This window comes from Parasteatoda tepidariorum, chromosome 6 (assembly GCF_043381705.1).
Source record: "Parasteatoda tepidariorum isolate YZ-2023 chromosome 6, CAS_Ptep_4.0, whole genome shotgun sequence".
Lineage (NCBI taxonomy): Eukaryota > Metazoa > Arthropoda > Arachnida > Araneae > Theridiidae > Parasteatoda > Parasteatoda tepidariorum.
The window spans coordinates 65,797,766-65,820,971 of NC_092209.1; the positions used below are offsets into that span (position 1 = coordinate 65,797,766).

Below are 23,206 nucleotides of genomic sequence, written 5' to 3' on the forward strand. Positions count from 1 at the left end.
CTATAAAAAATAATATCTGTGTATATATATATATATATATATATATATATATCATAAACTTACTTATGATTAGTTTGATCGTTCCATTTTCATTTCATAATAATAAGTTTCGGAAAGTAATAATAAAGCAAACAAAAAATCGTAAAACACACAAAAGTAATTAAATCGTTACACATCATTTTGTAACGAAAATTCTTCATGTGTGAAACAACATCAAATGAATCATAAAAATACACAAAGGAAATTCTGTCGCTCCATTTCTTATAAAAAACAAAAGCCCAAAAAAATCTTAAATACTACGCAAAATTTCATTATGCGTAGTATAAAACATCTGTTTTTCAAATTACTTTTAAAAAACTGTTCTTATGGCTCTATTAAAAATGTAAATAAATAAAACTAAAAATCTTAATTTAAATAAAATAGTTAATTTGGAAAGAAAAATAAGTAGTTCAATTTTATTAATGTTTACTTTCTTCAAATAACATAGAAAGTATTTGTTTTAAGTTTTATTTAAATTAGCATAACAACTTTTTTACGGTCTATTTACCCTAAAAAGAAATGATTATTTCATCTTCATTCATGCTTCCTTATAATGCATAATTAATTATACCTTGAAGAAAAAAGGAAACATAAATAAAGAATAAAAATTTAATGATGAGTAATAACTTTCTCAGTAAGCTTGAAACAAAATATTTGTCGTTATATTGATATATGATTACAATTATTTTAATTTCGAAGAACTGAATATTTAATTATCCATAAACTTTTAATTGAAATAACTTTTAATAAAATTATTAAATCTGGAAATGATAGGAAATGAAACTAATTGTACTATAATTATTACGTGAAATTAAAATTATAATATGATGATTTACTCTTATTTACAATAACTAACCTATTTAATTTTTCCGTTTTAAATATTAAGCAAAAGTAAATTTAAAAAAATCTATTTTACATTATGTTTCGAATTAAGCAAAATCATGTTCATAATTTAAATTAAAATGTATTGAACACTTGATTATATTTTACTTTTGTATTAATTTTTTGCTTGATTTCCCGCACACTGTTTAAAGTTATAAACAAATATTTCTTTATATTGGTCATTTACTTATTTGAAATATCTACCTCAGTGGTTCGCTACTTTTTCGGCTATGGAACCCTAAATGATTGACCATCTTTAATTGGAACCCTGAGACTTAATAAATAGATATATAAACAAATAACGGTTTAAACGGTTTAAATTTTATTAATTATTTTTAAAATATTTATGAATGAATAAAAAAAGAAAGTTTTTCATCGTATCGCTTGATCAATACTATTATGTCAGATATTTAAATTTACAGGTTTGGAGCGTCTTACATTTTGATTTTAGTACATCTATAAACTGATTATACATGAGTTAAAATGCAGTTTTTAATTAAATAAAAAAGAAAAAGGACAGAAATAAGAGCTGAGAATGGTTATAATAGAGGCATATTTTTTCATTGTTGAATTTAATTTTTTTCTCTGCAAAATAATAATGTGATTTTTTATAAATGTTTCATTTTCATTATTCATTCAATATATTCGTTTTTTTTTAATCTTGCTTTTCTTTCTTTACAAGACTTTTAATTAAATAATTTCATAAAGTTATGATACATTAACTAAATAATGGATAACTAATCGAATATAAATTTAATTGTTTCGAAAATCATAATCATCGATTTTTCGAAAATCGTCGAAAATCGAAAATTGATTTTCAGATCTCCGTGACTTCCCTACGGAACCTTAAAGTTCCGTAGAACACCATTTAGGAACAGCTGGCTTGCATAATATTCATTCTGAAGAATAGCTTTTGCGCAAAAATGTTAGCTTAATTGCTTCGTCAAAACGACAACAACAACATAGCATCTGAGTCGACTTTAAAAGAATCGTAATATATAGTTGAAATCATCAAACGAGAAAATCGTTTTAAATCCATTTTACGATTGAATTACGCCTTTTGAAAACGCAATTGTTGTTTATATTTTACATTTGCTAGAATTTACCACAAAATTTCGCTCAAATATGGCGACAAGTTCACTTTAACTCATTAAACTTCAGAGGAGGCAAATTTTTGTTCTCTTGATACGAGATCTGATTGTTTAATAAATAACTTATTACTAAACTTGAAAAAAAGCAAGTAAGAATATTTTAATATAAATATTTCCATAGCAAGAGTGATTTGTCTAAAAAATTAATTACAAGCCATTGCTTTATGCTAGAAGTTATATATTTAATAACGTGACTATAGTAAGCTAATTTCAGATATCTTCTTTTGTTTAACATAAAAATAGTCAGAGTCAAAATTTTGAAGTATTTTAACAATGAAATATGTTTTCTTAAGTTTTTTTTTAGAAAAGTTCTAAACATCATACACGTATTTATTTCATTCACGCATTTTTAAAATGTAAATGATGAAATAATATTTTATACATTGTTTTGCAATTAAAATATCCATAATGTAATAGATTTAAAATGGAACGACGAGATTAATTAATGGAATGTTAGAGTGCGTATTTTAAGGCAGAATTTGTCTTGAAACTTCTTTTTAACCCATTTTGTCCTCGCTTGTCATACAGCAACCAATTTCAGATACGAATACAATTTTTTAAAATAAATATAAATATTTAAATAAATGTGCACTCTTGAAATAGATCCTTTTGAGACGTGAATTGAATAATTCTTATTCAATTAACGAAATGAGGTTTGATTATGGGAATTGAATAAGAATTATTCAATTGAATTCTTATTCAATTCAATTGAATAATTCGTATTCAATTATTTCCTAGTTCTGGGTATGGAGAATTGATTTTCGGAGAAATAAGGATATTGACTATAAGGAAATAAGAAAAAAACAAGATCTAATATTTTAAGAGAAAAAAATTCTGGTTTATAAAACCGAAATATACTGTATTTTAACCATTTATTCATTTGATAATTTTCCTGTTCATAAAGCAACGGTTTACCCTACGTTCTAGTTTTCAAAATTTCAGTTTTTATTACCACACATTTAGGGTGAAAAATTCAAAACTGAAACGTACATTTAACCGAATAAATTATTTTTATACCATGCTCTAAAATATCAAGATAAAAATGCCAAATTTGACAACACTTACCAAATTTTATCAAATATTGCGAAACCCTGTACTTTATTATCCATTTTAACAAAATAAAAATTACCGAGCTTTTAGGTGCTCTCATATAGCCGAAAACAAGGTAAATTTAACATATTGTGATAGTTTTGACCATACTTTTATTTTATCAGAGTCTGATAAAAGCAAATAAAAAATGCAAATGAGTTCAACAGTGAATGAAACGACGTAATTAGGTGACCCGATTTGTCCAAATCAGTATGAAGTCTGATAAATTTAAATGTCTGGGACGTTCAATTATTTTCGACTTTTAAAATAGGTGCTGACAAAAAAAAATAATACAAAGATTACTCTCTTTGTTATTTTTACCTTGATGGTAATTGTTGATATAAAAGATAAAGATTGGTTTTAACTGGAATGTAAACTTAACCTTAATTAAATAAAAATTTATGAAGGAAACTACGGTTTAATGATAATATTATCTAATGTCAATGCTTAATGACCTAAACTAGCATTTTATTGAAAATTTTGATTTCGTAAAACCTGATTAAAACCTACCTACCTGATTAAACCTGATTAAAACCTACCGGTTTTTTATAACAGTGGCTGTGATATTTTAGTAACGTAATACAATAATTAACGACACATTAAGTCAAGAAATTATTGGAGAAAAAACCCTCTTTATCAGAGGTTTTGGATATGTGCTAGTTTTTAAATTGCATAATTTTACATAATTATTAATTATCAATAATTATATTTATTCATCTTATTATAATTTTATAAATATTTTATAAGTCGAATTAAATGTGTATAAGGTAAATAAAATTTTATTTCCACATATTAAAGCTCCCGATTAAAATATTTAAGGTTTTGACAATAGAAATTATATTGTAAGTATTTCAAGTAATATATTTACCTGATGTATGATTACTAAATAAACAATTATTTGGGTATTTTCAATAATTATGTAATTACGATAGACAAATACTTTTTTTTGAAATTATGCTTATTAATTATGCTTTTGAAATTATGCTTTAAATGAATGCTTATGCACTGAGAAAAAATGCTCAAAATTACCAGAAAAATAGTAAAATATACCATTTTTCTGGATATATGGAAACACCAAAAAGAGCGATAAGTTTTTCCGTAACGCTTTTGTTGGTAAAATTTAACATAAAATATAGTTTTATAATATATATTAAAAATTGGTATACCTTGGAGTATGGTCCAAAAATTATATATTCGGTTAAATTTACTTTTAAGTTCTGAATTTTTTTAATACATGCGTAGTAATAAGAATTATAATTTTGAAAACCAGAATTTACGTTACCATATGAACTGAAAAATACCATATGAACCAAATAAATTGTTTAAATACCGTATATTTTAGTTTTTTAATCAGAATTACCATTTTTTTTCCACCAGAAATGAAATTACCATAGAGTTCAATATCTTTACTAGCAGTTGTTTCTACGCGTGTAATTTACAAATATTTTAATCAATAGTGTTTCTTTACTTATTTTATGGAATTATATAAGATTCAAATGTTTATAGTATTTGTGTAAATATCAAAAGTTATTTCTTTTATTTATAAAAAAATTATCTAATGGGATCGTATTTTAAAAAATCTATTGTATATCAATATCTGTATAAAGAAAGTTAAAACTTTATTATACTAAACTAAACGCAACCATGGATTTTAAAACCTTGAAAAAATAAATCTAAATACAAGATATTTAAAAAATCAAACTTAAATCATTATTTTTTATACTTAGAACATATTTTTGCTCTTTCAAACGCCTTATACAAGAAAAATAAATGAAGATTTAGATTTTCAATAATATCATTACAGATAACTCCTATTAATTTTCTATTTATGCTATCATTATGTTATCATTTTATGCTATCATTTCCATTCGCCCTTTCTGTTGTACTATTTTCTATGCATCTATTTTTCTCTATATCATTATAATCCTTACATGGAGAGAAAAATTCTAGTAAAATTACCACACCGTATAGTAATGGTAAATTTCTAGTAAAAAAAAGTAAAAAACAAAACATAATTCTAAATAGTAAAACGAAAATATACAGTATTTAAAACATTCATTTGGTAATTTTTCGGTCCATTTAATAAAGGTTCTTCCGTTTTCAAAATTTAATTTCTCATTGCTGTACAATTTGTAAAAAAACACAAGGCTGAATAATAGTTTACATACCATGCTTTAAAAGTACGATAAAATTATTACCAAATTTTACCATATTTACCAAATTTTGTCAAACATTATTTTAAAGCCGCGATGGCTCGGGGGATAGAGCGTTCGAATTCCAATGAAGTGAACCGGGTTTGAGTTCCATCGATGGCTGGTCGATACGAATCCGCTTCTAGCTTGCTCCGACCACAGTGATGACGTGAAATATCCTCAGTGGTAGGCAAATCATTGGTTAGAATTTCTTCGCAGTCAGGCTAACCGTAGGAGGTGGTTGTGGTCTTCCTCACCATGCAACGCAAATGCGGGTTAGTTCCTTCAAAAAGTCCTCCACAAAGGCAAATTTCTCCCAATACTTGATCCAGGAGTTCCCTTAGTCTACTGGATTGGGTTCAAAATTAGAAGGCTACGGAATAATAGTAGTCGTAAACCCAAAACATTGGGTTGGCTGTTTAACGACGGTTATAAAATATAAAAATAAAAAACATTATATCACAATATTTCATTGATAATTTTACCAAAATTATTACCAAAGCGCTTTGGTAAAAATTACTGAGATTTTTGTGCTTGCCGTATAGCTAGAAAAAAGATAAATTTTTCTATACTCTGATAATTTTGTCCCTACTTTTTTTTCTCAGTTTGGGTGTAGCGATACCGATCAGATTGTTAATTTTTGATGAATTTGAAAAGCTTAGTACAGTAAGTTTTGAAATACTGTGAATAATTTCATTTACTTGAAGTATTTGTTGTGTTAAAATTCTTCATGCTAAAAATCATTAGTTTTCTTCATATTATTCAAATCAAAATTATAAAATATTTTTAAATTTTATCACCGTTTAATAAGTCACAGCTGAGTTTCATGGACAGACTTATTGATATTAATAAAATATTTTCTAGAAACTAGAAGAAAATAAATCAACAAATCTAGAACGCTGAAAGGTCAAATTTAGGAAAGACAATGAATCTTTTTCATGGATTTTTTTTTATGTAATGATTAAATATTTGTGAAAACCTAGAAGAAAATAATTCAAAAAATCTAAGGTGCTAAAAGGTTAAATTTATGAATGTTGATTAATCTTTTTCATAGATTTCTTTTTTACATTAATTAAATACTTTTAAGAACCTAGAAAGAAATAATTCTAAAAATCTAAAGTGCTAAGAAGTAAAACTTATGAATGTCAACTTTCATAGATTTTTCATAAGTTTTTTGATATTAATAAAAAGTTTTTAAAAACCTAGAAGAAAATAAATCAACAAATCTAAGATACCAAAAATTTTAATTTATGAATATCGATGGATCTTTTTCATAGATAAATTTTTAGACATTAATAAAATATTTTCTGGAACCTAAAAGAAAATAAATTAAATCTGAGGTGCTAAGAGATAAAATTTATGAATGTCGACGAATCTCTTCAACCAGGAAGTATAACAAAAATCTTTTATGACAGTTCTGTTACAATGTTAAATAATATATTTATTTTTTAAAAAAAAAAATACATAAAAAACTCAGTCGTCCATTTTGTCACAATCAAACGAGTCCCGGCCCAGTTTCATAGCTAGACTGGGAAGGAAGCATACAACACAACTCGTGGTCACTTGAACGTGACGATGTCAATGAACCAATAGGAGGAAAGATGCAAAAGAGATGTATTTTTTTCTCCTGTTTTTTTATAGCTGCAACAATGGCGTCACGACAGCCATCCAGTTTGATCCTAACATTTTAGGGGGTAGTAGGTTAATGCGGTATAAGAAAAAGTTGGTTCAGGTTTTATTCATTATTGACCACACTTAGGTAATGATTTGAATACATTTCGGCAAATAAAGTTTCTGGATAGGCCTCACGACTTCATCATCAGAACAAAGGTCGGAAATTTAAACACAGCGGCACCGAATCGCGCTTGAGATTAAGCAAATAGAAATGACATTTGATATATTTTTATCGGAAAAACAATAAATAGGGAAGCTTGTTTTCTAGTTACTTTTATATTTTTTTTCCTATTTATACCCGCCGTCCTTGTGTTGGTATCATTGTTGTTTGGCACCTGTTAAAACAACTGGCTTTAAGATTCTGCGAAGAAGTTTGTCGACATAAAAAACTTTTGATCTCATTGTTAAACAAAAGTTTTAAATAAAACAGTGTGAAATAAAGTTTTAGCGGTAAAAATTTGCTTAAACAATTGGGTTTTATGTCCACTGGATTATCATCTATAAACATGGAAAAATGAGTATGTTTTCAGCCGAAGCTTTCGGACTCAGTTACTTTCCGAAGTTACTGAATTAGGCTATTCGCTACGATTGCTATCAGCAATCGTGGAGTACCAAAATTATTGATATCACTTATTTTATATTTCATAATCGTCGTTGAACATCAGACCTAATTTTTTGGGTTTACGACTACTAATGCTCAACTCCGTAATCTTGCAATTTTGAACCCAATCCAGAAGACAAGGGAACTCCTGGATCAAGCATGGGGATAAATTTTCCTTCGTGGAGGACTTTTTAATGTATCTAACCCGCATTTGCGTTACATGGAGAGGAAAAAGCATGAATGCTCCCCACGGTTAGCCTGTCGGAAAAGGGACTCTAACCCATGTTTCGTCTGCCAATTTTACATCAGCACTGTGGTCGGTGCGAGACAAATGCGGAATTCCTATTGACCAGCCAATGCTTGGAATCGAACCCGGTTCACCTCATTGGAAAGCGAACGCCCTATCCCCGGAGTCATCATGGCTCGATATCAGCTAGTGAGCAATAGCTGACATCAGCAAGGCCAACTCTACGCGAATTTGATAGACGAACGAATGGCTGCCGAATGCGGAACATAAATTATCGGGTCTAATGCTTAACATTAATTGTAATAAATAATAATGATAATTGTAGCAAATATTTAAATCGATTTTTATTGAATCTTGCATCTTGGATTATTTGTTAAATAATTTATTGAGCTGAACCATGAAGTTTTGTATGGGGAAATATCAGTTGAATAATTTTTATGCTCTTCATTGTTAAAAAATATCGGCACTGGTTGAACCATAATAATGTTCAAAATGATAATTGGAGCAAATATTTAAATCAATTTTCATTGAATCTTGCATCTTGAATTATTTGGTAAATAATTTATTGAGCTAAACCACGGAGTTTTGTATGGGGAAATATCAGTTGAATAACTTTTATGCTCTTCATTGTTAAAAAATATCGGCACTGGTTGAACCATAATAATGTTCAAAATGATAATTGGAGCAAATATTTAAATCAATTTTCATTGAATCTTGCATCTTGAATTATTTGTTAAATAATTTATTGAGCTAAACCATGGAGTTTTGTATGGGGAAATATCAGTTGAATAACTTTTATGCTCTGCATTGTTAAAAAATAATATCCGGCACTGGTTAAACCATAATAATGTTCAAAAATAATTCTATAGTCGTACTACATCATAATTCCTAAACTTGCAGCTTTTATAGACGATGATTTAGTTCAAACCAAAACATATTTTAAAGTAAAAAGTATGTTTGATTTAAAGTATGTTTGTTGCCAATTTGAACCAATTTGAGCCATTTTGAAAGACAAGGAAGCAGCGATATTTTTAACAGCGTAAGAGATTTTCACTTTGTAATTCATGCCATTATTCTTTTTTAATTTGCAACAACTTACTTATCTTACTTTTTGAACTTGGAACTTTTTGTTGAAAATTATATTTAAGTGAAGCTAAAAAAGAGAGCTTTAAAAGTAAGTTTAAAGAAACCGTGCATTATCAATTACGTACTTTTTCAATTATGTTTTCTATTACTTAGATTATTAAACACATTTATTGCTGAAAATCCAGTTCCCAACTGAAAAGAGAAACTTTCTTAAACTATAAGAAAAATACCGGAAACTTTAAAATATTGTGATAGGATTTCAATAATCGAATTGAAACTTATTTGCAGAGTAAAATTTCACAAATTTGTAAAACGGAAAACAAAAAATGAAGCATTGAAAAACCATATTAAAATACTGGTAAAAGGCTGTACGCTGTCTTAACGTTTGTTATATGTTATTATATTTATAAATTACAGTTTTCGTTGGTGCTAGTTCAACAAAAAATGTAACTAATTAAAAAGTAACAACTTACAAATTATAGGAAACATACAAACATAAAACTTGCAAACGTTATTTGAGCATTTGATTGTAAGGTAAAAATGGATTTAAGGGTAAAATAAATTTTACGGATGATGCACCTAAAGTTCCCGTAATTTATATAGTAATCGGATCCGGAATCGTTTACAGTAAAGAAATTTTTTGCTTTTAATTTCTTTGGACATTATTTATAATTACTTCGTCCAATTTTTATTCTATTATTGCATATTTAAAAATTACCAAATTTGAATTATATGAGTTAAACTCTCATTAAAAGATGAAGGTTTTTCTACCAATAAGATATCGAACGAAAGTAATTGAATATATACACTCATAAAAAAAGAGATATTATTTTTAATGACTTCTCGATGCGGGTGGCTTTAGGAAGTAGGCAATGACCTCTTGATGGTAATCCTTCTTCCGCGTTAGTTCATCAAAAAATATTATTATTATTATAGGTTTCCATCAAATATATAACGCTAATGTACTATGGAGAGAAAAAAAGTTCTTTCTTAAGAAGCTCACAAAACATAGAGAAGAAATGTTCGTTTAGTTTATGGAATACTTAAAAAAAAACAAAGTGAACATATTTTGTTTTAAAGGAAAAATTAAAATAAAAAAGAAATTAGAGATAAAATTGCAAAGTAAAACAATGCATGCAATGCTTGTTTTTTGTTAGAAAACCTAGTTATGTATCAGATAAAGATTCAATACTTGACTACAACTTATATTGTTTTGGGGATGAAAATAACCTTAACGAATGTAGGCTGTTCTTTAATTTAGTATTTTAACTTTGTTGAAAAACTAAGTTTAAAAAAAAAATTTAAGATGCGGGGAATCTGAAATTTTTGACACTGAAAGGAGATTAAAAGCTAAAATCCTTGGGGGGGGGAGAAACCCGGACATTGATTTTTGTTTAAAAAAAAGAAGAAAAATGATAGTTTTAAAGCTAATGGAAAAAATTCGACGATTCATTTTTTTCACAAATGTATCTTTTATAGTGAAGAAAAACGTAATATGGTTTGGAAGAAAATTGGAGCCGTTTTTAATGGGAGAACGTTGTTTTTTAAAACAGATTCTTGCAATATGTTTTTGGTTACCCAAAGAACTATTGCGTGGCTCAATTTGGGAACGTATTTAAGCTAGGAAGGTCAACCTTTTTGGAATGAGTAACACAATCAAAAATGAAAAAAAAGTATTCTTGCCTTATCTATTTTTCAAAACATGCTAAAAATATTAGAAAGAAAAGAAAAAAATTTTGCGAATAAATTATAAAATTTTTATACAAATATGCACATTATTTATAAATGAAGTAAGTAAAAATGCTCAAGAAATCTTAGATCATGGCATAAAAACCCTTCATTCGGTTGAATTTACTTTTCAATTTTGCATTTTACGCTAAATTTGTGGTAATAAGAACTATAATTTCGAACACCAGTGCTTACGGTAAACCATTTCCAAATGAATGATTTAAATACAGTGCATTTCGATTTTTTTTTCTTTTTTTTGCCAGAAATGTGATTACCATACAGTACGTGGTAATTCTACCACAATTTGATTCTCCATGTAGGTTCTATTACTAATAAACATTTATAAAGGTTCAGTCAGTTCGGTTATGTTTGAAATAAAATAAATTACTTGAACTATTTAACTCATGTTAACTTTACTGACAATTTAATTAGTTTATATCAATATCAACCTATTAAATAGTCAATGATTGGTTTTTTTTATTATTGAAGATTATTATTGAAGAAGTTAGTATAAAAGTGATTTAAGTTTGATACTTTTTTTTTAACTTTTATTAAATTGCGAACTTGCTTTTCATTCTAACAGTAGGAGCTTTTTTTTATCGTTATGTGCCATATACATTACGTATCAACGACTATATAAACCTTTTTCCTTTTCTTTTTTTATTTCTTTTTTTGGCGTAAGATCGTTTTGTTCTGAATCGTTAGTCGCAGTTCCAAGCCCTCCGCTTATGATTTGTCGTTTTAAGATTTTAGAAGGTCAAGTGAAACAAAGAACAAGTTTTCAATGAGTTAAAGATTATGTGGTGTTTTCCTATCATAAGCAAATGATTAACCTAAATCTCTATATACTCTGACCTTCACGAAAATATGCGAATATCACAGAAGAAAAACTTGATGCTTTTTCATTTGTTTCTGCTTCGTAATTGAATGTATATAAATAAATCATACTTGTTTACTAAACATGTAAATGAAAAATAAATTCATTAGGACGGAGAATGTTGAATTATAAAAATTTTGCATGCTAAATAGATGATTGCGAAACGATCTATGTTAAATTGGAAATTATTAATATTGTTTAACAAGGATGCAAAATAAGTAGGGAGAAAAATTTTTTTATCAGAATTAATTTAATAAGAAAAAATTTGTTTAATTAAAAAATTAATAGTTACGACGGAGCAAGTTGGGTAGGAAAATCTGCATATTAAATAAGAAATTATGAAATAATCTTTGCTAAGTTACCAATGTTGTTTATTAAAGATGTAAATAAAGTGAAAAATAAATTTCGTACGTACCATATTGAACGGAAATTATCAATGTCAAACAGTAAATTTTATCTTTTTACTATCATGTACAGTAAGTGAGAAACAAAGTACGGCAGATCACATAAAATCGGAACATTTTGCATGTTAAATGGGAAATCATGAATAATTTTTTGCTGAATTAAAAACTTGTTTGTTTTAATGTAAAATAATATTTAAGATGAAAACAGATTTTTTTTTAATTATTATTTATTAAGAAAAATATGTTGCTAAAACCTGATTTAAAAAAAAATAAAGTATAAAACTACTTGCATCCTTTTTTATATTAAATTACTTTTTAAGGTTTTACTTAATTTTTGGCTACTAATTACTTAATTCTGGTTAATTTTTAAAAAAATTATCATCATATATTTTTTGATTCATTGATTTTAATGTAAATTAAAAGGTGTAGTTTGATAAAAATAACTTTAACAGCATTTATTTATTTAAAGATGTAAAGTTATTTAAATTTAGTGCATACATTTTCGTTACAAATAAAGGACTTTTGACTTTTTTTTTAAAAAAAAGAGAGAAAGTATAAGCAACTAGTAAATTGTTTTATGGTGTAATTTTTATAATATAAAATTTTTTATTCCAAGTTTTATAATTTCTCTGAAATGTAACTTAAATCACAGTTCTTTAAGTCCCACTGTTAAACACCTCAAACGAATTTTCCAGTGTTATTTTCAAATTACAATAAATACTAAACGAATTTTCCAGTGTTACTTTCAAATTACAATAAATTACTAAACGAATTTTCCAGTGTTACTTTCAAATTACAATAAATACTAAACGAATTTTCCAGTGTTATTTTCAAATTACAATACTGCTTTAAAAATTATCACGTTTGAATCAGTGGGTGTATAAAAGTAAATATTTCTATATCTTTTAATAATATCTCTCTCTAATGCTGATGTAATTAGTAGTAAAAAATACAAGCATCAGTTTAATTTCTCAATTGTACTAATATACAGAGTGTTTCATAATGAACGTATGTATATTTTGTGTAAATGAATGAATGTATATTTTCAAAATATTTGTCGAAAATGCAGCCAAAAAGAAAACAATTGCCAATTAATATTTAAGCGACGAAGGGAGGAATTCTACGGAAATCTGATGAATCACTATCGAAGAAAAAGTTATTGAAAAACGTCGCAACCTGTTTGATTGACCAGTGAAACTTGAAGATGTTTTTCCTAACTCCCCTTCTCTTCATCTGGTCATTACACATGTTTTGATATTTTTCAAACTTGCATTCTTCACCTGTGATTCGCCATACTATGTCAGCGTTTTTTGTTTTTCCTTACTTAAATATTAATTAACTTCCCCCAATTTTCATATTTTTCATACTTTATTTTTAATAGGGATTCTATAAATATATATTAAGGGTAGTGGTTACAGCTCACCCCCCTGCATAGCTTAAGTTTAAAGCCATATGATTGTGCGAAAGTATCGAACAAAACCTATTCGAGAAGAGCTTCAATATCTTCATACGGACAAATGCCACCAATNTATATATATATAAAGTAATTTTTATCTTTGAATAATCGTTCTTTATTTTGAAATATCACAATTACCAACGTAAGGGTGTGTGTCCCGAAGAGAACCTTTACATTCCCCCATTAAAAAAAAATTCTATTTCATTTTATTTCACATAACATTTCTTGTTTTTGGAAAATGGTTCACATTACGCGAATGAAGATAGGGCGTGCTTTGTGCTATATATGAATGAAGCACAAAATTACAGATAAGGAAGCACATTTTCTTTATCCCCGTTTCTGCAACTTTATTTGTGCTTTATTCACGTTGTTTCGCTTTATTCAATGATTGACATTGTTTGGGTAGAGATAATGATAGAAATAAGCAATATATTCTAAAAATTGCCTAATTTCAAAACTACCTTTTTTGAAACTTCTAAATAAACATCTTTAAAAAACTTCAAAGTTCTCTTTGTTTTAAATAGGCAACTTACAAAGGTAAATTAAATTTAAAGGCGAGATATTTTCTTAAGATTTCAAAATCTAAATCTTATCTTCGCAATGGCAAAACACTCTGAATAATACTACCCAAACATTCAATGTTGGAGGAGGAAAAACGATTGTTGTTCTTATCTAATATCAAAAATACTACAATATTTATGTTTTTACACAATCGAAATCTCTTTTATTTGGGAAAGATTAAACAAATTTCCTTATTTGCAAGGTTATTATCAGATTATAAAAAAATAATTTCCTGAAATAAGGAGATTATTTCGGATAATATACTTCAGATATTATTATATGAATGCCATGACAAACAATTGATTTGGTTTGTACATTTGATATTTACTAATGTCGCGTGGGGATGTGAATACTAAACCTTATTTAAACTGTTTGCGCAAGAATAAAAATCCTGAAGGAGAACTTATGTTTGTAATCTTCTAACTTTTGTAACTTATAGTACGAATTATAGTGCTATGTTCTTTTACTATATTTCTAATATTTTAACAAAAATCCAACATGTGTTATTTTACGGGGCTGAGCCTTAAATATTTAACTAGTTTCAGCGTACTATGATTGATGATGCATGGAAAGATGGTATATTCTACATGATGCATGGTATATGATGAATGGTATATTCCACACATACTGCGAACCTTCAAGGGGAGGAAGTATAAAGGAATAAGGAGGAAATAAGTATGGTCAAAACTAAATATTAGAATTTGGTAAAATTTACAGTGTTTCTGGGTCTATGGAAATACCTAAAAAATTTATAAGTTCTTTTTACCAAGTGGAAATGATTTTGGTAAAATTAAAATAATAAAATTTAATTTTAAAATATGTGATAAAATTTGGTAGGTTTAATATGATACCTTAGAGCATGGCATAAAAACCCTTTATTCGATTAAATTGACTTTTCTGTTCTGAATTTTTTACTAAATGTGTTGTAATAAGATCTGTAATTCTGAAAACCAAAATTTGGGGTAAACCGGTACCATATGAATGTAAGAACTACCAAATGAATGGCTTAAATACCTTATATTTTGGCTTTTATTACTAGAATTATGTTGTTGTTTTTTACCATAAATGTCATTATTATACAGTATGGTAATTTTACCAAATTTTTTTTCAGTGTGCCTAAGATTTTTCACGATGGCTATTTTGACCAAATGCTTGATTCAGGAACTCCCTTGTCTTCCGGGTTGGGTTCTAAGGTTATGAAGTTGGACATTTATAGACGTAAACCAAAAAATGGGTCGACTGTTCAACCCTGGTTATGAAATATACAAATAAAAAAACATGAAACACTGAATGTAAGTCCTTTTATTTCAAATTTTGGATTTTTCTTGTTCTATTTATTTATTAATCAAACAAAAATCAAATATACGTTGTTATACTGGATTTGTGAAAAAATGCATACACTCACCAAGTTTCTCATAGATATAACACTGTAAAAAATTCCCGATCAAATTACAGTAAAAAGTACCGATATTTCGGGTACCTCATTGGCAAAATACATTTTACCGTAAAATCTATTTTTCATCGTAAAATATTATACAGTTATTTTTTTAATGTTTGTTTAATTAGAATGATTCAGTGATTTTACGGTAATTATCTATGACTATTGAAATTACGATATGTCAGGTTTTTTGTTCCGTAACATGTTCCTGTAAAAATGGATTTCACGGTAAAAAAAAACAGCAACTTGAATTCCGGTTCTTTTTACCGGAATTTTCTACAGTGTACAACGTTCAATGTGTGCATCCTTAGTCACCTGACACACATCCCGATAATAAATTAGTTCCTGTCATACTGTTAATACGTTTCTGTCAATATTCACCACAGCAGCTGTGATGCATTCTTGAAGTATTTTACTTTATTTTATAACCGTTGTTAAAAAGCCGACCCAATTTTAGGCTTGAGGCTACTAATGTTCAACTCCGAAGTCTTGTAATTTTGAGCCCAATCCAAGAGACAAGGGAACTTCTGAATCTAGTCTTGGGAGAAATTTTTTGGTGGAACTAACCCCCATTTGCATTACATGGAGAGGAAAACCACGAAAGTCTCCCGCGGTTAGTCTGACGACACGGTGACTCTAACCCATTATCCGTCTACCACTGAGGGCATTTTACGTTAGCTCCGTGGTCAGTGTGAGCCGGGTGTGGAATTCGTGTCAACGAGCCATCATCATAATCGATGAACCCGACTATATTCTTGCAATATTGTCGGCTTTGGGGGTACATTAAATTGAGAAGGACAATGCTAAGTTAGCTCCAATGGTAATTTGTGGAGCAGAAGTCACCAAGAGAGCACACATTCATCGTTTGTCTTTTATAACTGCAACTTTGGTGCATTGAAGAATTTGGCAATTAAATTTGATTTCCCTGCTTTAAAGTTCCACCTGGTTTTATAAACAAACGTCCAAACTAGCCATAGTAAAGGTGCTTAAAAGAAAAGTGCGGAACTAATTTTTAAAAAAATAAAGTGCTTGTACCTATTTGTTAAAAAAAATATGAAATTTTTGAAATGCAATTAGAAACAGTTTATGCAAAATAAATGTTTTAACACGGACTACACTGTAAAAATTCTTGATCAGATCAGATAAAAAGTACTGGCATTTAGGAAGCTGATACTTTTTACCGTGAAATCCATTTTTACTTGAATATGTTAAAAAACAACGAATCTGATAAACCGTATATTTACAGTAGTAAATACCGTAAGTTTACCGAATCACTCTAATTAAATATACATTACTGGAAAATTTAAGGCATTTTACGGTAAAAATAGATTTCACCTATGATGCACCTAAATGCCGGTACTTCATACTGTAATTTGATCCAGATTTTTTTACAGTGTGTGTAATCAGAGATTTAAGAATCTTTTTAAATGATCCTTATGTGTTTTTTTTTTCTTTTTAAATTTCGCTCAAATTGTTTTTCATGATTTCGTTTTTTTTTTAATTTTTTTTTCTAAATTTTCAAAGAATTATTTACATTTTCAAAAAACTTTTTTCTTTAAAATAATTTTCTTAAATAAATATCCTTTACTAATTTTCTGGAAATAAATCTACAAACTTACTCTGCATACATAGTTATTCATAGAAAATTATGTATTATGTTTATTAAAAATAAATTATTATTTTACAAAATGTAAAAAGCTCTTTCACGAAATGAATAGGTAGATTTAAAAAAGTAATGAGAACTTTACCACTCGTTCATTATAATAAAACACCGTGGATCTGCACTTATACGGGTAATTGTAATATACGGAACTTTAGTTGTTTCGTGCGGGTATGTTAGTTATTAATATCTCAATAGGTAGAAAAACTACATATATCAGGATGAATACTAGTGTTCAAAATTAAAAAAAAAAAAAGATTTAGTTATTCATCTTAGTTTCTTGAAAGTTTAGAATAAATAAGCTCAGTCATTTATTTGGAACTCATAAGCTATATCATAAGCTTGTATGAAAGTTTTACATAATAACCAACTAAGCAGTTATTTGCAAGATTTCCCCAATTCACAATATGCTGAATTTTAAAAAAATCTTAATTTTTTATCCTAGACTAGTTTTTTTTTTTTTTTTACATTACAGAAGTTCTATAAACTTCGAAGTTTGATTGTCTAGCATTCTTATATTTATCAATACTGGACGACGTGAATTAACTAAAATTAAAAAAATTTTATGTTTGGAAATATTCGTTAATCGTGAAGTATAATTTGACCATTATTAAATAGTGAGCATTTCGTAACGGAATCTCTAAAATCGAAAACTTATTAATTATTTTATTATAAATAATAAATAAATATTTCTTAAATGTTTAAGCTATTACATTAAAGTTTCGAGTTAAAATGCAGCTCTTAAAAGCATTCCCACAGCGATTGTCGATCAAGGGGTTCATGGAGTTTGAGGTTCCAGAATTTCGAGAAAATTAGAATGTGTTGGGGGCAACGTAATTGACATTGTGCACCGGCCGCTTTTACTTTCCAAACAAGCTGATATCCTTCAATTTGAAGTTAAATTGGCTTCCAAACGCAATCGCGCTCATCTTTCACAATCGCTACTTAACCCTTAGCCAATGCAATATTGCGGATGCAAAACGCAACTCATAGATACATAGCAATTAAGAAGTTTTTTAGAGAAGAGTTTTTCCTTTGTATGCAAAGCTTTTTCCCTTTTCTGCTAAGCTTGTTCTCCTTTCTGAAATATGTTTTACCTTTAATGCAAAGCTTTTTTCGTTAATGTTACACTTTCTCCTTTTCATGCATATAGCTTTTTTCTTTTTCTGAAAGTTTTTTACCTTTTACTCAAAAAATTTTCCCTTTTGTGCAAAACTCTTTACCTAGTTGATTAGACATCCAGAAATCAATTTCAAAGAAAGCTTTTTTATTTTCCGATAACTTTTTTTTTCATAAATTTTTAAGCAAAATATAATAAATTTTTAATATAACTCATAATAAACAATTACTATATATTGAACCCTAATCTTTAAATAACTAGCATGTGTGTTAAGCTATCTTCCAATCTACGGAATTCAAAATTTAGAAATCACAAGAAATTACAATCCAATGTGATTTCAGTTAATTTAGAGAACGAATGAACTCAAATAAATAAAGATTCTAACAAAAGCATATTTTATCAAAGCATATTAATTTTAAACACCACCAGTTTTGACTAAAAAACCAATTGAAGTTTCTTTCTTGAAATAAAAATTATAATTTTAAAAAAAATTTCATGAAAAAAATACTCAAAATGAAAGGTAGAATTTGTGAATTTAAAAATTACGACAAAATTATAAATAAAAAAAACTAACCCTTCCGTAACACTTTCAGTGAAAATAGATGTTTTGAACCATAACATTTAATCTATAAACAAAGAAAGTCTATACAATCTATCTTTAAACCTAGTTTTAAGTCGTTGCCCATGAAAAAAACATAAACTAGTTTTGCAATGCTTCATGACAACTAAAGCGTTCATAAAGTAGATCGGTGGATGATGGACAAATTGTTTACCTGCTGGCACACTCACAAAATAGTTAAACACTTAGAAATAAGTTCTTTTTTTTTTAACTGTTGTTAAGTTTTTGTCTTAATCTGAGAGTTTTAATATTTTTTTTTAGTGGAATGCTCCTAATAATGCTGTTTTTTTTCTCCATAAATGTAGAGGAAAGCTCTGCATTCATACTTTTCATTAGAAATTTTAGAACTTTTGAATATTCAAAGTTAGTTTTCAAATTTCCTAACTACTTTCTATTGTTGTTGGATAATTTGAATTTGAGTTTTTGCACTTATCTGGAAACTGAGAGTTTTAATAATCATTTATTAGAATCGTGGAATAAGCTGTTTTCTTTCATAAATAAGTAATAAAATATTATATTCCTATCTGTCATAAGAAGTAATAAATTTATTAAAAATTGGCTTGCAAATTTTGCAACAAAAAAATCATTTTTTTATTGCTGTTATTATTTTATAATACTCTGTTATTGCTAAATTTTTGTACCAATCTGTACAGTCAGTTGCAACATACGACTTACAGGAAACATACAGTTGTAATAATTATTTAGTAAAATCGTGTAAATAACGCTGTTTTATTTCATAAATGAATAGGAAAATTTTATACTCCAATTTTTTCATTAGAAAAATACGTATATTAAAAAAAAAAATTTATATTTTGGGAAAACTACTCTCGATTGTTGTTGAATAATCTATAATTCTTACGTTTTTCACTTATCTGAAAACAGACAGTTGTTTAGTACAGTTATTTAGTACATTGTAAACAATTTTGGTGTATAGTTGCCACCATTTTCGGTGTTGAAATAAACTAAAAAAAATTTTAAGTACAGAACTGTAGTTATCATGCAAAAAAATTTATAAAATTTACAAAATAGCAATTGTTTAAAAGAATAAGTGAGAATATATTACTAAAAATGTGCTTATTTTTTAAACGAAATACTTTTCAATGAAGCCATTAAATTGAGGCGCATGAAAATAGGTTTTGTCAGTAAACAAACAAACATAAAATGAGTAAATATAACAGTAAAAAAGTAAATAAAAAATGTGACAACACGCACTGCAAAAAATTTTAGTTTACCTCAACTCCTAAAATGGTGGCAACTTTATTCACCAAGATTTTTACTTTGTAGAATCATAATACTAACACTGCTTTCTTTTATAAATGCTTAGAAAAACCATTTACTTCTAAGTTTCATAAGAAATAAGTACATTAAAAATTCACTTACGCATGTGACTCTAACTACTCTCTATTGTTTTTAGATAATTTGAACTGTTAAGTTTATGCTCTAATTAGGAAACAGAAACTTTAAACAATTAGTTAATAGAATCTTTTTAAAATCGATGTTATTTAATTGATAAAGCGTAAAAAATCTCCGAATTTCTATTTTTACAGGAAATATACTGAAAATTAGAGCTCGAATTTCGCACAAATTGCTATTTTTGAATAGAGTTCTAATTCAAGCATTTAGCTTGATACATTGTAAGGATTTGTAGTATAAGAGACAACCATTCCATTAGCTTTAAACAATTTATTAAAATTAAAAAGCAATTTTAAATTGGAAATTTATATGTATAACATTAAAAATAATAAACAAAAGCATACATCAGGTAGAAAAATTTCTACTCTCCAGTTCGCCATTGGCAATCAAATATCTAAAACTGCCGAGTAAGTTTTATCCTAAAAATGTTGAGTTTTAATGCAAAATATGTACGCTTAGATTATCGTTATCTCAATAAGAAGGAACGTGGAAATGTTTCGAAAAGTGAAGAATTCTTCTTCATTTAAAATTAAAAATGACAACATTGAAACCTTTATGACGACCTTATTTTGCTTTAATATTATTATTATTTTAATAAATATGTTTCGATTTTTAAGTTTCTATATAGTTTTGATCACAAAAATATTTCTTCATGGTACATCACTTAAGATTTTTAAAAAAATTATGTATTGTTCTTGAATGTGAAATAGTGCAAACAAAAATTTTAGATCGGATGCTATATCGGAAGTTTCACTCTCGGCAATACATAATTCATAAACATTAAACCTTTTTATAGCTTGTTACTATTTAACAAACTTAAACCATTGAAACTTACTATTAATAGTTCTTAAGACAATCTACGTTAGAAACTATTGTCTACTGACGCATGATGAGATAATATGTCTGAAGTTATTTTTACGTAGTTCAAAAATAGATAATTGTTCGCGAACGTTTATCGTAATACACTTAGATTAAACTATTTTTAACACCTTATAACGTTTATTTCTATTAAATTATTCAGTCTACATGCTTAGCTCGATGCATATTTGAATAAATCAATGGATAAAAAATTATTGCGCTTGTTTTTTGGTTTTAGTAAAACATTAAGGACATGGATTAATATTCAACAATGTTCATAATTAGTCATAAGCAATTAATAAATACATTGCTGTTATTTTAATCAGAAATTTTCTTTTATATATATATATGAATAATTGTTAATAATCTGAGTTTTTAATTATTCAAATAAAACTCAAAATAAAGTTTTTACATCAAACTAAATTAAGATTTAAAATTGCACAAAACAATTATTTATAAACATAACTCATTTTCATATACGACAATTGAAAACTTTTAAGATCTATTTATGTAATATCAATTAAATTTAATATAGAATCAATTTTTTTAGCAAGCAAAACAATTTTGAGTTAGACTGTCTTTAATTTCACCAAAATAATAAATTTTAAATTCTAGTAGTTTAAATATTTTGCTTTAAAGTAATTTAACAAACCTAACATCAAAACTAAAGAAATATTTTGGGAAAATAACGGTGTTAAAACTTCATCAATTTCTTGCGTCCTAACACTGAATCTTTTTAATCTATCACCAATCAAAATATAAAAATAATTTATGTTTATAGATAAAAGAATTAAGTATTTCACTTTATTGAGAAACTAGGAGAGGGTTAAGAAATATATACAAATTAAGAACAAAAGCACGTTTAAAAGAATATTATATTATTAGTATTTATTTTAGAAAACAATTATTCAATTTTCTGATTTAAATATCTTCTTTTCCTTATTATTTTCGTACTAGCGTTCTTAATTAAATATTAATTTATTTAAAAAAAGGAGAAAATTTTCTCAAGTGGGAAATTTTTGCATCACAAACGGAGATTAGTTGCTGAAATAAGTAAATTCAGCATATGTAATAATTGTGCTCTTTTAATTTAACGATGTTTAAGCATTGAAAACAAAATATTAATAATATAATTAAATTTTATTTAGTTAAATTAAACTTTCGTAATTTTAATTATACTTTAATAGTTTTAATTAAAAATGGATACTAAAACTATCTAAAATTAAATTAATATCTAAAAAAATTAATATCATTAATATGAGTAACCGTAAATTACTACATCTCATACCAAAACCGATAAAGCGTAAATAAACTGATAAATAATTTTAATAAAAGATATTTGATAATAAAAAAATTCAGCGAAAATGATTAGACCTTTTAATTAATTTTTAATTAAATTTTTTGTATAATTATTTTTAAAAAAATTAATTTCAAATTTTTTAAACATATAATTGTTCGAAAACTATCTTCCTTCTTTGTTAGATATATCATTAAAGTAGTCAAAATTGTATTAAAAAGAAGCAAATAAATAAATAATGTATTGCAAGCTGTGTTTGTATGACTTACCAACGCTGCAGGCTTTAGAATTGTAAATAATCCTAAACGGAGTAATGATTTCACTGTATTGAACAAATGTAACACACCGAATCTCGCAGGTGGTTTGTAAGTCCGAATGAACAGCTACGACAGCAACTTGTCTTTTTCTGAGCGGCCAGTGGACTAGTCCTTACCCGTTTGCTCCACAGGTAAAAATGATAGAATCATAAAAGCAGGTAAAGGGGCCGACAAAAAATTGCATCTTTCATTATGTAGGTCAGTAAAAAAAAACTATTTTTCCGTTTCAATTAAAAGAAGTAATGTTTATATTACTCAGAATTAATACTTGAAAAAAGAAAGAAAAAAAAACAAAGAAGGAAGAAGGCGCTTATTGCTGAGTTTATATCAAATTAATTTTACCCAATTGATACCCATCTTATCAATGCATTTGTTATGAATTTGAGAAAACAAAAAAAAATATTCATAAAATAGTATTTTTAAAGAAATACAAATTTAAACATTTTATTTAGATAAAAGGGATCGTTGTATCGGTGTTTATTCTGTCGCTTTGACTA

General features: G+C 27.1%; 1 protein-coding gene across 3 annotated transcripts in view; it reads right to left on the reverse strand.

Annotated features, from left to right (window-relative positions):
• The window catches only part of LOC107446586 (Ig-like and fibronectin type-III domain-containing protein 2), a 95,104-nt gene extending 72,247 nt beyond the window's left edge, over positions 1 to 22,857 (reverse strand). For 2 of the 3 annotated variants that reach the window (XM_043049675.2, XM_043049673.2), the window contains exon 1: positions 22,662 to 22,822. The gene's annotated coding sequence lies outside the window, so the exon portion shown is untranslated. Of the gene's footprint in view, positions 1 to 22,661 lie in introns of all 3 variants that reach the window. The other variant, XM_071182472.1, reaches the window with a different exon arrangement.
• Positions 22,858 to 23,206: the final 349 nt, after the last annotated feature.